Raw genomic sequence first — 16,723 nt, 5'->3', positions numbered from 1 at the left:
GCACACAGCTCGTACTTAATTATAATATATAAAAAAAGAACACCATGCGTGTCATGATGGCAAATAACAGCTCACGGCCGCAGATTACTCCGGGTCCCAGCCCCCCCCATACCCCAAAAATATTTTTATTGCAGATCTACATGAATCACACAAACGACTTATTTTGGATTCAAAACGGCGAATTTCGCCGAAAGGTGACAAGTTTGCATCACTGAACATAGACAGAGCACAACTGAAACATAACATCTGAAACGATGTAACAACATAATACACTTGTGGGGATGCTTGGGATGTGAGGAGTGAGGGACACGGCTTAGAACGGGCGTGTCGCCTGGCAGGACAGGAGAGTGTGTGCACCAGTCTGCCTTGATCTATGAATTCATGTCCGTGACACTCACTGCTGCCCACAGCTGTTTTATAGAAGGAAATTCCTTCACTTCATGAAAGTGTTTTAACCACACACACCTCTACACACACATGATGGGTGTTATTTTCCCCATAAGGAACAAGTCGCTGCAAATTATCCCGCTTATTACACGGCCAAATTCTCAACAAAGTAACGACATGACTCCCAATATTAATTGAAATGCTTTTATGGATTTAGAAAATGTTTTTATTGATTTAAAAAATAGTTGTATGTATTGATTTAAAAAATAGTCGTATGTATTGATTTAAATTGACATGCATCCGCAAAGAAAAATAGTCCGTTGTTACATTTTTTTAAACAGTCTGAATGAAACGGCAGCTCTCAGCTGTGTATTTACACAACTAATGGCCCATCAACCACAGCTCTCTCCCCCCCTCCCCCCTTGATCTTTCTTCTCCAGCAGCTAAATTAACGGTAGGTTACTCTGAGTGACAAGCTTACAGTTAGACACAACACTGTCATTGCAAGTGACCCTCAGTTAGTTGACTTTTATGTTCAACTGCTAAATTCGTTACTGATAAAAAAGGGCTTCTACTGTACCTAATTACCTTAATACTAGAACCGCCAGAGGTTTTTGTATAGGCCTACCTAAACCTGTCAAATCCCGCTATTAGAATGCAATTTTTAACAACATAGGGTGCTACATAACACACTTTCAGGAAAAGAGACTTTAATATTTTATTGGAAAAAAGTTACATTGCACACACACAACACACATCACACAAATTGACCCAATTGGCCGTTCTAGTATTAAATAAACTCACTAATTAATGAAACCAGTTCAATACGCATTATTCTTATTCTTATCATTCTTTATGAGCGCAGAAATAGTCTTAAAATCAGATCTGTTTTTTGAAATCTGACGGCAGGCAGTTAGCTCTGATCACCTATGACAAATGCGCCGCACCTAATCGCTGGCCATTCAGCCACAGACACTGTTCGAAATGGGGGGGAGCTAGGAGGAGCTTGGCTCCCCCGAAGAGGGATGGAGCTCCCCTGAAGGCTGACTTTGAGATAAATAGGGGGAGCCCAAAACAGTCGTGCATATTTGTGTCACACAGATTAGAAATGTTGAGTTTCTGTAAATAACAGTTCTTGAAATAAATAATAGTTATTGTTCATTACAGTTTCTGAATATTTGTTTTATATTTGTGAATAAGTCTGGGTGTTGCCATCTGTATGTGGCGGCGCTGCATTCTTACTTACGTTGCTATGATTATGGCGGTTATGCCGGCGCGGTATTTGAAATGTTCATATTGATTATTTTTTTAACTCTGGCTGTGTAATAAAAAAATATGGCAAAACGAAAACAGCCAAGCGTCACAGCTTTTGGATTCACAAGCAAAGAAGCAAAGGAGTCTAAAAATGACAACGTGAACGAAAAACAACTTTTAGTTGGCCGGCTGTAAGCGGCGTTAGGGTCGAGTTTGACAGCTCCACACCGAGGGAGAGGCCTGCCGATGCGGAGCCTGAAGAGGCTTCAACAACGGCCACATCCGCCGGCATAGTGACACCGTCTGTATTAGTAGAAGAGTGTTTTTATAGCAATTGATCGCATCCGCGCTGCTGTGCCAGTCAACAGAGCGTGCGTGTGACATATTTAGTAGCAGGATGTGCTCTGAAAAATAGGGCTCCCCGAAAGCAAATGGGTAATTCGAAAACTGAAAGAGCTCCCTCTATACAAATCAAACTGTAGAAGGTGTGAAAGCACCTATTGTTTTAAATAATGGTCGGAATGTGACCTGTGAGCCTTCTGAATTACCGTGGGACAGCACATTCTAAACTAAAATGTTCAATCAATAAAGTAACATCTTATCTTATCTTAATAATATCTTCAAATTAATAATAATAATAAATCATACAGTATGTGTCCGAAAGGGAGCAGGAGGAAGCAAACACTAAAATATACTGCATATTAAAGCAAACGATTGTAAAGGTTAAAGTATGAGCATAACAAATAAAGAAGTGTAATGTAAACATTTACATTATAATTATGATTATTTAATATATAAAGACTATATATTATTGAATTACAAGATTAGATATACTTTAGTTGATCTAAAATATTGATGTGTTAAAATGCTCTTCAAAACACAACTGAAAGTCCATGAAACTTGTCTTTCTGTATTTGTGAATGAAGCGCCATCTCCTGGTTAAAACCTGAAATTGAAAATCTGGCAACGCCCTCTTGGAAAATAGTGGGAGGGCTTAACATTCCTCTATACTGGTCTTTGGCTGGTGGTAGGCAGGAAGCTGTAAGCTGGAGTCCGAAATTCAGTGCTCCATCTGTATTCTCTTTCATCACTTTTCATGTAACACATTCTAAACGCTGTAATCAATACTCCAAAATATACAGAAAATACTTCACGGCTGGTTTGGTTTCCGGATGTTGTCACATGCTACTCTCGTCTCTAAACAATAATGTATTCAAATAAACTGTACTTTCATTTAATATTCAGCATGGTAGTATCTCGACATCTATAGTTGTAGTGTTAAATCAGTAGGTTTCGGTTTGCACCACTCCATGTCATTTCGCTACTCAATTCACCTCTTTAGGAAATCGTATATTAGCCACATGCTAAATGCTAACCGTAGATGAAGGATTTTCAGAATAAAAGCTTAACTGCTTGTGCACAAAAAATTCTGGTTTTTCAGTATAAAAGAGCGTTTAAACTGACGGTATGTTTAAGCTACATTATACCATCAAAACATTGATTTTAATTTCTAACATTACCAAGTATTCCCCAGCAAAATCTCACTAGCTGGCGGTATGCCACATAGCGATACATTCTGTAAAATACAAGATCATAAATGTCAATGGTAATCACTTCAACCTTATTTGCTTATTTATCTATTTATTCTGTAACTTTGCCAGAGTGACCCAAAAATAATAACCCCAAACAAATGACTTCCCAAAAATACATCAAATTTCTGAGCTCTACAAATTTGTGAACACAAGTAACTTACTCATTACGTGGCTGATCACCTGCTTGTTGTCTGTCCCTCCTTGAATAATGATGGTAGGCTGTCTGCAACACCCAAACATCCAGACAATTTGATTGGAATCCTGGGTGATCTATTACGCAGGTTATGTTTGCACCATCTCCCTCATATTCGTTAAATTCCTCCATTTTGGCCACCATGACATCCTTTTCTTGGCAGCATTGGCACTCTTCAATTGTTTCCATGATTGTACATTTTTCACATGTACACCTAAATGTACAAAAGATAGTTGAGAAATAATTGCATTTTTAGGAGGAGACCTACTTCTGTGGTGAGTTCCAAGCCTAGCAGAGTGTGATGCAGTTACCTGAGCCAAGTGTCTGAATTATAATCAAATGTATACCAGTAAATGGTAAATGGACAGTACTTATATAGCTGCTATTTATTATTATTTATTTACTATATATGAACATCTCTATGAATTATAATCACATGTATACCAGTCTGTGTTCTGTTGCCTGAGCCAAGTGTGCCTGCTATGTATTATTATTTATTTACTATATATGAACATCTCTATGAATTATAATCAAATGTATACCAGTCTGTGTTCTGTTGCCTGAGCCAAGTGTGCCTGCTATGTATTATTATTGATTTACTATATATGAACATCTCTAGGAATTATAATCACATGTATACCAGTCTGTGTTCTGTTGCCTGAGCCAATGTGCCTGCTATGTATTATTATTTATTTACTATATATGAACATCTCTATGAATTATAATCACATGTATACCAGTCTGTGTTCTGTTGCCTGAGCCAAGTGTGCCTGCTATGTATTATTATGTATTTACTATATATGAACATCTCTATGAATTATAATCACATGTATACCAGTCTGTGTTCTGTTGCCTGAGCCAATGTGCCTGCTATGTATTATTATTTATTTTAGACTCTCCCGCATGATCTGATTCCACCACACCGGCATCCTCTTCAATAAAATCCTCCTCTTCTTGAAAGTGCACCGAGTCTATTGACGACTCACTGTCACTCGATGCTGTCGAAATATCCGAGCCAGAGTCCGACATCAGCCATATAGTTAGTGTATTATTCAAAAAGTGTTCTACTCGTGACGTGCGTGACGTCACTAACCGGCGAAAGCTGTTTGGTCCGGAGCGGTCGTGTAACATCGGAAGCGTGCATGGAAAGTTGGAATGAATCACGATTTATAAATACAGCGGGCATATTGTCATTAATGACAAATGATTTCCCATTAATAATAGTATATATGATCCTAATAAGAACAGTGTTGTCCTTCATTTCGTAAGCTCTTTAACTGTTCCCATGGCCTAAGGCTTTCCCTGAACTTCCCTTCACCCCAAAGTCAGCTTACTTTCGAATCAGAAGGACCATTGTCTCTCTAACTTGTGTGTGACCCAATCATCTCCTGATCTGATAAGAGTCTTGCAGGAAACACACATACATTTCAACACCCCAACATCCTTATCGTTTCTTAACTAATGCATGCTGGACATGAATCACTAATTAACAGGACTTTAACTGCATTATATTTGAGGAAAACCCCCTTTGGCTTAATCAATAATAGTTTTAGCAATTAACAGAGGAAGCCAGAGACTCAGGGCCTCTTCAGAGGTCTGGGAACTACAAAGCAGATGTCAGAGGTCATTTGTATTATTCTCAACCACAGATAGCCAAAAAAACACCCTTTTGATGACACATAAAAGTGGAAGAAAAGACTATTGCGCTATATTTATTATTACTAAGTAATGGGATATTGTTTCAGGAATATATGAAAAGCCTCTCTATATTTAAAGAGGAACAATGTACTTTGTCCCTTCAAATTTAACACACACGAGTATATGAGGTGACATTAAAATGAATATACCAGAATTACACCTTCTTGAACTTTCTGTTATAAACACGTTATTGTAATACTTCAACTAATTCAAATAATACTTCACAGCGCAGCGTCATACTTCCTGAATGAAAAGTTAACTATATTATTAGACAAATATGAAGAAGTTAAACTGTAAACATCCATGACTTAAACACTTTATCCAGGATAAAAGCCACATAGCTACACCTGCAAGGTGAATACAGCTGGTAAAAGAAAAAGTGTTTGAATACGTACATTAACAGGTTTATGATATCACTGCCCCGTGTAAGATACGATCTGACTTTAATTACATTTGTCTCGAGTGTTTCGTCAACTTAATGTGTTGCTTAAAATAATACTTCTGCATACAGTATATGACACTGAGTGTTGCACAGACAGATACGGCTCAAGAAGCTGACTCAGAAATCACATTTTCAATCTGTGGTCACTGGACTCCCTTCCTTTGTTTCCTTTATAGCTTCCCGTTGTTCCCACCCAAATTACGTAGAGCTATTCGTTTTACAAAGAAACTACCCATAACATCTACAGTTTGTCTGTGTGGAATTGAATTAGCTGATTTTAGCACAAACTGTTCTCCTCCCTCGATTAAGTAGCTCCAATTAAAGAGAAAAAGCTGAAAGCAAAGGTTAAGCCCTGGCTCAATGAGCACATACAACTAATGAGATGAGAGCACAGAGAAGAATCAGGCAATATGCAACCCAAACCAGATCCCAGCAACACACTCCTGTTTTACATATCAATGACATTAGCTGCCTACAGTGCTATAAGGTGACATGATGGGTCTGCTTTTCTGAAGAAAAGGAGCCGTTTGTATTCCTGTAATGAAGGTAACTTCGTTACTATGGACTGGCGGCTTTGGGGCCTTGTAATATTGCACATGCGGGTTTGCACTTTATATAACAACTTCCTTTGCACGGTAATAATGTCACTCAGCACTTTAGTGAACAGTTTGCACTTTATAAGCGTGATTTGCACAGTACAGTTTGGCATTGCATATTTTTACGTAATGTATACTATTTATTGATGTAGTATTTATTAAATGATTCAACCGTATTCATTGGAATGTCGTCTGGCAGATGCTGGTCGGGTCCTCGGCTCCAACTGAAAGAGAGGGGAGTTAGTGGGAGCTCCGAAAGTCTTTATGATTGTGTAAGAGTGACAGCGGTTGAGATGAATCATTGTGTGCAATAATATGTTTGAGCGTGTATATATCATTACGTTAAAGTTGCTTTAATTGTAAAACGTGAACATTGTGTAAAGGTTACATCTAGTGCTGCATACCGGTACGCCGAGCCGGTACTGGACTTGTAAAAAGTTTCGGTTCAAGTCCGGTTAAAACTGGAACGTCGGGAACCGGTACTTGGACTCGCAAAAAAACTAGCACTTACGTATATTCTCCTTTTTGTTCTAAATCATCTAAAACAGGGGTCACCAAACTTTTTTCTCTGGGGGCCACATTATTGTTCCTGACTGTGATGGGGGGCCGGGGCCGAGTCAGCTCATTGTGTAGAAGAGATTACTAGCCCGGCACAGCCATCCCCACTACTACTTCCACACTACTATATCAACACTTGATTCCTGTCACATATTTGTTTACCATCTTTACTAGTGGTTTACAAAAGTAGCAATTGAGTCTTCACACTTTGCTTTAATTTGAAATACCACAGATATTACATTTATTTGTTTTCTAATAAAAATAACATCAAAGCTGTCAAGGTAAGAAACATCTGCCTAGTTGAGGTGATTGACACTGGCAAAGGTGAGTTCAAAATGATAAATTATAGGTAGGCCTGATGATGATGATAAATATTAAGATTAATAAAGGTCAAATAGGCCTATAAAATAAATAAATAAATAAAAAACATCAAAATTATAATAACATGAGTAGGCTAATAGAACTAGCCAACTCTTATGCCTATCCAGGTGAGCATGTTCAGTTAACATTTTTTCTAGGTCAAGGTGAAAAGGACATGAGCAGTGTAGGCTCAAAACTAAAGCACAACAATAATACAGAATAATGGCAATCAAAATCAGTAGCCTATATGTAGGTGAGCTGGATTTGTACTTGTTGATGAATTGTGCTGTCTTTGGGATGGGGTCAGCAACAGCAATCTCCTCTCCTCACTTCAGAGTGCCTCCTGGAGCCCTGGCATGGAGGGATGACGGATTGAACACAAGAAGCACCATATTCAGTAAATGGCAAGACATGCTGCTGTCTGCTTTTCTCTGTGACATAATTTTACAACATATGTAGCAAATTAAAAAGAGCCTTCACATTTCATATTTATAGCAATTAAAATCAGTAATTGTTAAAATCAGTGTGCTTACCGTATCAGTGTGAACTGTGTGTTTGCTTCTGGCTGATGAGAAGTTCAATGCCTGGTTGCAGTCTAGTGGTAGCCAGTCTCAAGGTCTGATGCAAGTGTTTATCTGTGAGTCTGTTCCTTGTTGTATTCTTGGTTTGCTTCATGCGGGAAAAGGTTTGCTCACAGATGTAGGTGCTGCCAAAAACTGTGGACATCTTCATTGCATGCTGTTTGGGTAGGTTTCCTCTGGGAGCGAAGCATAGAACTCAATGAGACTGTCAGGCTTGAAGGCGTCTTTAAGGATATCACAATTCTGCAACTCGGCTACTTCAAACTGAAGAGAGGGATGGGCATCATTTATGTCGGCAGCAAAGGGGTTCTGGAACAAACGTATTGCTTTACCGTTGACATGAAGCTCACGGAACCGCACACTGAACTGCCCTTGCAGCATTTCCAGTGCATCCTTGCACTTTTTGACTGGGAAGGGGACAGGTGGTTTCTCAGCGCAGTAGCTCTGGGTGGCAGAGAGATGCGTAAAGTCCAGCTTTTCGACCTGTCTCACAAGCAGCACTAGTTTGACCTTGAACGCTTTGATGTGGGAATACAGGTCACTGATTAGCTTCCCTTTGCCTTGGAGCTGCACGTTAAGGTGGTTCAACATTTCAGTCACATCTGTTAAAAATGCGAGGTCCCATTTCCATTCTGGCTCGGTCAGCTCTCGTACCGTTTCACCTTTAGACTGCAGGAAAGTGTTGATTTCGGGTAGCAGGTCGTAGAAACGGCGCAACACTTTGCCTCGGCTTAACCACCGGATTTCTGTGTAGTACAGCACATCCTCGTAGGCAGACTCAAGCTCGGAGAGGAAGGCCTGGAAATGTCTGTGTTTCAGACAATTTTTTCGGATGTAGTTGACACAGTGCACAACCACCTTCATGACAGACGCCCACTTCAAAACTTTGCAGCATAGGGCTTGCTGGTGAATCAGACAGTGGACTTGTAGTGGGGGGGTGAGACCTCGTTCCTCGAATTCGCTGTTCAAGCACCCTACTAGCCCCCTTGTCGTGCCAACCATACTAGGTGCGCCATCCGTAGTGATGCTGGCAAATTTACACCAGTCTAGACCCAACTCTTCCATTGTTTTGCACACTTGGACAAAAATATCCTCTCCTGTTGTAGTTCCTTTGAGGCTTTTTAGTGCTGCCAGCTCCTCAAACACTTCAAAGCTTTCGCTAATCCCACGAATAAAAATGAGCAGTTGTGCTGTGTCCTGCACATCATTGCTCTCATCCATGGCCAAAGCAAAAAACTTGAATTGTGACGCTTTCTCGTTCAGCTGCTCATAAACGTTGTCCCCCAATTCTTCTACTCGCCTGGTCATAGTAGTCTCGGAGAGACTCACACCATTGACTGCCTCTCTCTTGTCGGGACACACCTCCTCGGCCACAGCAAGGATGCATTGTTTAACAAAGTCCCCATCAGTGAAGGGCTTCCCATGGGTAGCTAGTATGTGAGCTACCTTGAAGCTAGCTCGAACAGCAGCCTGGTTTACCTGGGTTTGGCGAATGAATGTTTGTTGTTGTGCTGCCAGTCCGCCTTTCATTCTGCGAATTCTGTCTCCTCTTGCTTGCCCTCGCAAGCTAGCAAAGTCACTGTGGCGGGTTTCGTGGTGACGACGAAGATTATATTCCTTGAAAACCGCCACACTCTCTTTACAAATAATGCAAACGGCACGGTCCTTATACTGAACAAAAAAATTGTCGTTGGTCCACTGTTCTTTGAAAATTCTGCACTCTCTATCAACTTTTCGTTTAACGTTAGCCATTTTTGCTGTCCTGAACACTGACAGTTCTCTACGCGTGCGTTGTCTGTCACTCACTTGATCTCCATCATGTCGGGTGACGACAATTCGGCAAATATAGTGCATTTTATTTTATGACTAAATATAATCTTTTTAACTGAAACAAAATCAACAAAATACCAAACGCATACATGTTATTATTTTCCAAAAATCAATTTGAAAAAAATAAGCCATGACGACTTTTGGGGATTTGCCTCATAGGGCCGGTTCAAGTAGTGGGGGGCAGAGGGGGTGGGGGCCGGTCAAAGGGGGATGGCGGGCCTTAGTTTGGTGACCCCTGATCTAAAACCTTCCATAGATCGAGAAATTTGCGCTGAGAAAAGACGAAAAACATTGTGTCGGCTTCTGATATGGCGGCCATTACTGAACTCACAAAGTCTCGCAAAATATCGCAACTGCTCGCGAGATCTGTGTGACGTCAAGGGAAGTTAGCGATGTGATTGGCTTAGACATAGTCGACAGCGTGGTCGAGTAGTAGTCACTGCAGTGTATACTGTATAGTAGGTGTGTAACAGTGTAATGCGTATAGTCTACTCTACACTCTACCTTTCAGCAAAGTTTTAGGCTCAGTCAGCTCAGGGACTGTTTGGTTACTTTAGTTTGGTAAATGAAATAAATGTTTGAACTGTGTAGTAGTTCACTGTAGTTGCTGTCATAAGTCATTTGTAGACTAAGTGGCAAAACTTTTTTTTTTTCATTTGTACTTTGTAGAGAAATGTAGACACAAGTTGGAAGGGAGCACAATAAACCTGACGAGTTTGAATTTGAGGTGATTATGAGTTTATATTCAATTGATAATTAGCTCACAATAAGTTCACTTTAGCTACTCACACAACTTGACACAAGCCATGGGTTCAGGTCCGGACTTATAACTCCGGACCTGAACCTGAATCTCTGGACTTGTGTCCGGACCTGAACCTGAATGTGAGTCCAGGTACGCAGCACTAGTTACATCCATCCCTTGCCCATGCTGTCTCGTCCTATGTCCGCTCCAGTGTGTTCGGCCAAAAGGTCCTCGGGTGGAACAAACACTGACAAAGAAGGTTCCAGGACGAACCATGTGGCGAGATTTGCGCAGGGGTTTCTTTCTTAGTTGGGAATGTATTTATATTTATTCTGATCAGTTATAATGTTGGTTTTGGGTTAAATTACCAGATGGCTATAAACAACTAATAATGCTATGAACATAATATTATAGATATTCTTTATAACAATTATGATGACATGTGTACGTATTATCCTTACACAAGTCCTCTGAAGAACTTCTATAAATGAGCCAGTCTTCAGTCAGAGGAAGAGCGGTGAACAACTACATGCGGGCTATCTGTTAACCTGTGTGGTGTTTGATAAATAAATGTCACCATGGTTTGCAACTGTTGGGGCAGAATCTCTGCTCCGTGCCGTTCCTATATGAGCGGGTTCTCAAAAGAAGGAAAAATTCAAAGCAGCCAGGATAAGGGTTAAACAATAATCTGCTTTAATGGTCGAAACATACAAATACTTCACCTAATCACGAAGCACTCTGCAGAGTACTCCGGGCTCAGGTTCTACCACCGTGTGAGACACGTCTCAGGAACGGCAAGTCAAAAACAAGAGCGCCGATCTTCAAAATGATCACAACATTTATAGACAGAGTTCACTTCTGAGCGAGCTAGACAGTGAGTTGGCAGTGTTCCATTGGTCGGTTTCCCTTCTGGGCGGGATCCCAGGTAGTAAGTCCGCAGTTGTTGATTCAATCGTTTGCTTCGCAGTGTATGTGTGTGTGTGTATGTATGTTTGTCCCTCTGCCCCTAGGCAGATCCCCCAATCAATGATTCGGAGTCATGACAGAGGACTCTTTGACAGGACACATACTCATTCCCCCTAAACATCTTCAACACACACAAACATCCTATCATGTATCTTATCACACAACAGTCACCTGTTTTTCTTTATGAAAGCCATATTTGTAAATATCCAAACGCCATCGTCCCATGACAGTCCCCGCATCAGTCAACCAACATAAGTTAATTGTTCTCGTGGCTTAATGGCTTCCCTGAACTTCCCTTCACCCCAAAGTCGGCTTACTAGGAATGAATACATTTTATTGATAAGCTCAAAAGGACGTTTATCTTGTTTACTGCTGGGTGACCCAAGTCTCAAGGCCTGCAGGATGTGTAGGAGATAAACATTAATTCTACAAGACTTTAACTGCCTTATATCTGAAAATGTATCCGGGAATTCCCCTGTTGATTGCAAGGACTATTGATAATTAACAGAGAGACCCTAGGGACCTCTTCTTGGTATCTGCTAGGCAGAAGTCAATCAATGCAGAAATCACAAGTTTAACACACATTCTATATAAGGTGACATTAAAATGAATATACCAGATTGAACTTTCCTGACATGACACGTTACTTTAATACTTCAAATAATTCAAATAATAATTCAATTCCCCCTTTTGGTCTCACCCCACGAGACCAACTCACATAAGACATTTGAAACACAACTACTGTCATTCTTTGCTACTGTGTCTGTCCCCCTTCATTAAAACTTTGGGAACAGAACACAACTTTTCATGTCAGTGAAGGAACTATCAGAGTGGTTGCCTTAGTGCCAGAAAGCAGCATCCTTGCGTGTTGTTGAATCCTCAGGGCCCCCTCAAAGGAATACGCCAACAAGGGCAGCTGATAGGGAGGGGGAGATGCGGCCTTTCCTTCAAAGGTGGAACTGATGAATCTGATCAGAGAGAAGTAGACTCCTCTGCTGCCTCGAGAAGTCCCCCAGCCTGCTGACAGCCGCTTCCGAGTCGTCTGCTGTAGGGATGTCCGCGAGGTCCTTCTCCTCCAGTCCGCTGATGACAGCTTCCGAGTCGTCTGCTGTAGGGATGTCCTCGTTGATGATAGCCAGGTCCGTCCTGATGTCCTCCATGGTCCTAGCCGGAGTGTTCCTCGCCGCACACTGGCTCCAGTAGTACCAGATGTCCCCCTTTGCTCCTCGGCGGACGGCATGAGATGTCCTCTGGGTCACTCTGTAGAGGCCGGAGAACCTGGGGTTGAGCCACCTTCAGCCAGACGAACTCCGCTGTGTCGGCCTCCTGCTCCCCGGGTCTCCCTTTTGGCGTCAGGAACCTGTGTGGAGAAATCTGATACCCACCCCTCCAGTCTACGCTCAGGGCTTCTGGGCCCTCAGGTGTTTGACCCACCACTGGTAGGCTGCTTGGAGCCTGTTGGTGGGGTGTCTTAAAACAACAGCTGTCTGTGAACAGGTTTTCTAAATTAGTTGCAGACCTCCTATCTGCCAGTGCAGCTTCAGAATTCTAATACTTGGCCTGTGTCAACAAAATAAACTCCAACATCTTCAGGTGAACTAAATAACATATTTCAATAGCTCTGAATTTCTGACAAGCATCCGTGTTATTTTTAAATGAAATCCTTGAGATCCTAATTAAAATCTAAATATAATATGAACTGCTAATGTTTCTGGTAATGGAACACACTAATGTTATGGATTAAAAACAACTAAAATCATGATACTGACAAAGTGAATAATTTCCTGGTGATACTGCTTCTACCTGTCACTGCTTAGATATTATCAAGCTGTCTCAGTGGCCCCTTGGCCACTGATTCTGCATCTGTGTTACCTGTTATAACTCAATCAATATTAGAAACATGTCAACATTTTTTAGGAAACCTCTCGTTTCCCTTGGAGCTCCAGAATAATGTGTTAGTCTAAAAACATGCTTGGTTAGTTATTGTTTTAGAATCATGCAGTTACACTGATCACATGCAGACATACATTCACACTGTCAGTCAGGGTCAAAGCTCATTTGGTCTCAGTCTTTTTGGCCATGTCGTGCTCTGCAGAGACTTTAATATTCTACTAGCTGGAATGGTACTAGTGACATCATTGTGTTGATGTCAACCAATGCAACAAAGTTTTTCTCGTGTTCGCAGCACCATTTTCTTCAGATGTTTAACCAACAAATTATCAATACACTTTATTAATATACCACCCCTAGGAAACACAATACCTGACAAATGTTCATGCAAGGCATTCTTAAGTGAACCTGCAGAAAAGGGCCTTTTGAATTAATATTCAAAATTAAATCAATAATAATAACAATAATCCATTTTATCAATTTGTTTACCCTTAGAAGTGAACATACCTCATAATGTTACATCAGGATGTTAAACTAAGCTTTGGCCAAATCAATCATTATTACTGTTTCAGATTGAACTGTTGGTTGAACAAACAAAACCTTTTTTTGTTTACATCATGCAAACCACTAACATATTTTCCAATTTCAGCATTAGACTTGTTACTCTAAAATTACGTCTTAAATAGGAATATCAGAAATGAAACACATATTTAATCTTCAGAAATGTTCTGAACAAATGGAGAGTAATGCCATCTCTCTATCTAGTGAATAGCCAACATATTTTTAAAATGTCAGATATACAAAAATAAGCCTAAATAGTCTTTTACTATTAAAGTCTAAAGCTAGACCTAAGCTGAACAGTTTTTTAATGGACAATTTAATCTAAAAACAAAACAAAACTGGACTTGTGTTCTTGTGATGTGTTCTTCAAAATACATTAGTAAATACCTTGTGAAGTATTCACAATATAACTAATCCTCTCTAGGATATGAAATCCATTAATCTTTAACCAGATACTATTTCCCTATTTATTTTTAGTTCATGATAATAATGGTATAACGTCCACATGTTTACCCATAGCTAGTCACTATGTCAAGATTATCATGTGTGACATAATAATCAGATGTCTTGTTTGCCAAACAAGAATATTACACTTTAATCTTTCCAGTATTCCAGACCATCATTAAACAATCAGCCTCCCTTCCTAAACACTAATCATATCGTTCTCCACCACCTTCTGGTAAACTCTTGCACAGTTATGCTGTAAAATCATTGCATGATTTCTTCAGAGTCTGAACAGACTGAGACCAGCCTGTCTCTTGATCTTGTCATATTGAGAACAGTCAATGATTCATTGTCCTCTTCAGCTGTAGTCAGTGGCAGGGCCCCCAAAACACTAGAACCGGTCCTGGTCAGTGCGCTCCAAGGAAACTCTCTCTGGCCTTGGGATGTCCTGAGGGGGAAGGGACCTTTGGATCAATGTGATACAATCAGCAGACACACGTTGTCCTCTGTACAGCAGAAATCCCCAAAAACCGCAGTACCTCTTCACACCACTGTTGCCTTGACAACGAGGCACAAGCAAACTGTCAATACCTCCTCAGAGATGCGTTCTTTGCACAGTTCTTCTGTTTCTGTAATGAGCAACTTTTCACCAACACACTGATTCAGAGTACAACCCAAAGGTGGCGCACAACTATCCAATGCTGCTGTAATCACAGCAAATCAGCTACTGAGAAAAACTCAATGTAAATCTCTCCCCCAGCGGGTGACAAAACAAAACAGCTGAGTGTCTATATGGTCAGGAATGCTGAAACATGTGCATTTTAAACCCATTAATGGTAACAGTCTTGCTATTCTTCATTACTTTAGTTCTAAGTTAATAGGAAAAACAAAGACACCCTTCTTAACCACTATAGATTCATCTTTTATCTACTTGCTTATTTTACTGTTTTTCAAATTGTTTATCTAAGTTGTGTGTTACAAGCATGGTTAGATTTGCAACATAATACAAAACTAACTGTATTCAGCGCTATATATTTAAAACAAGTAATCTGACTACAGTTAATGCATATATTTTTGGAACACTTAAAGGAATTATTACAAAATGTAATCTTCATTATTACTAAAGCTGAAACCTAAATAAATCGTCACGGAACATTTTTCTGTCCTTATTACTTAATTGTTTCAATAAAAACTAAAAAGCATTGTGAAAACTCCCATTTTTGAGAACATCTCTCAACACTTTTATTCCATCTAAGCACGGATGTTTATGACAAACTCGTCCTATTAATCCCAAACGGTCTTTAATGGTATCAATTGTGAACTTTCTTAATATTAATTGTAAATGCAACGTATGTTTTCTTTAGAACAAAGATAGGATAGTTGCAGCTGAAACTGGTTAATAGCAATGTTCTGTTAACCTAGATAAGCCTGTTGTTCTTATATTTAGTAAATATATTCTTATTTTATGTTACTCACAAAACAATATGACATTTTCCAGAATAGTAGTAACTATAGGTTACTTACGTAACCCCAGTTCTCAGAGTAACATGAAGTGAGATGTCTCACTATGGGATGCGCCTCATCGCGGAGCAAACAGAAGCATCAATCTCATTACGCCAATCCTGATTGGCTGGTGATCTTGACGTCAGCGTCAGGGAATCTACCCCCTATAAGTAGCTTGCGTTACGCCGCATGCATCATTCAAAATAAGCACCTCTTCTCGCTTCACCATAGCAAGGAGGGCCGTCTGGTGAGACATCTCACTTCATGTTACTCTGAGAACTGGGGTTACGTAAGTGACCTATAGTTCTCATTCGTAACACTCCGTTCGATGTCTCACTGTGGGATATTGTAGCTCCCGTATTGCCAGACGAGCTTATCTCGAAAATCACCAAACCCAACCAGAATTTAACAGTTAGAGCTCTAACTCAGCAGGGGGCCCAGCACTGCATGGGCCACACTGGGAGCAGAGACGTCTAATCTGTAAAAGCGGACAAAAGTGAGCGGCGAGGACCAGCTCGCCGCTGCACAAATGTCTTGGATGGGAACACCCCTGAACAAAGCCCAGGATGTAGCCAGACCACGAGTCGAATGAGCACGCAAACCCGAAGGTGCCTGCAGACCCTGACTCGTGTAAGCCAAAGCAATTGCCTCCACAATCCAGTGAGAGAGCCATTGCTTAGTAACAGGCTTGCCCTTCTGAGGGTTAGCCCAGGACACAAAGAGTTGGTCATTATGACGAAACTCTTTTGATCTGTCCATATAAGTGCGTAAAGCACGGACTGGACATAGCAAATTCGGCTGCTGTTCCCCGGAGGGACACAGTGGCGGAGGAAATGCCTCAATGTCAATGGGGGTACATGAACCAACCACCTTAGGTATAAAGGCAGGGTTGGGCTTCAGCAACACTCTCGTTAACCCTCGGGCGAACTGAGTGCATGAAGGATGTACAGATAGCGCATGAATGTCACTGACTCGCTTGGCGGATGCCAGGGCCAGTAACAGCACTGTCTTGAGTGACAGGTGCTTCATGTCAGCTTCTTCCAGGGGTTCAAATGGGGCTCGAGTGAGCCCATCTAAAACCACTGTCAAGTCCCATAAGGGCACCAGTGACCTGGAAACAGGAAGG

This window comes from Notothenia rossii (genome assembly GCF_949606895.1).
Source record: "Notothenia rossii genome assembly, chromosome: 3".
Taxonomy (NCBI): Eukaryota; Metazoa; Chordata; class Actinopteri; order Perciformes; family Nototheniidae; genus Notothenia; species Notothenia rossii.
The sequence above is the reverse complement of the archived record's forward strand: the minus strand, read 5'-3'. Positions refer to the sequence as shown.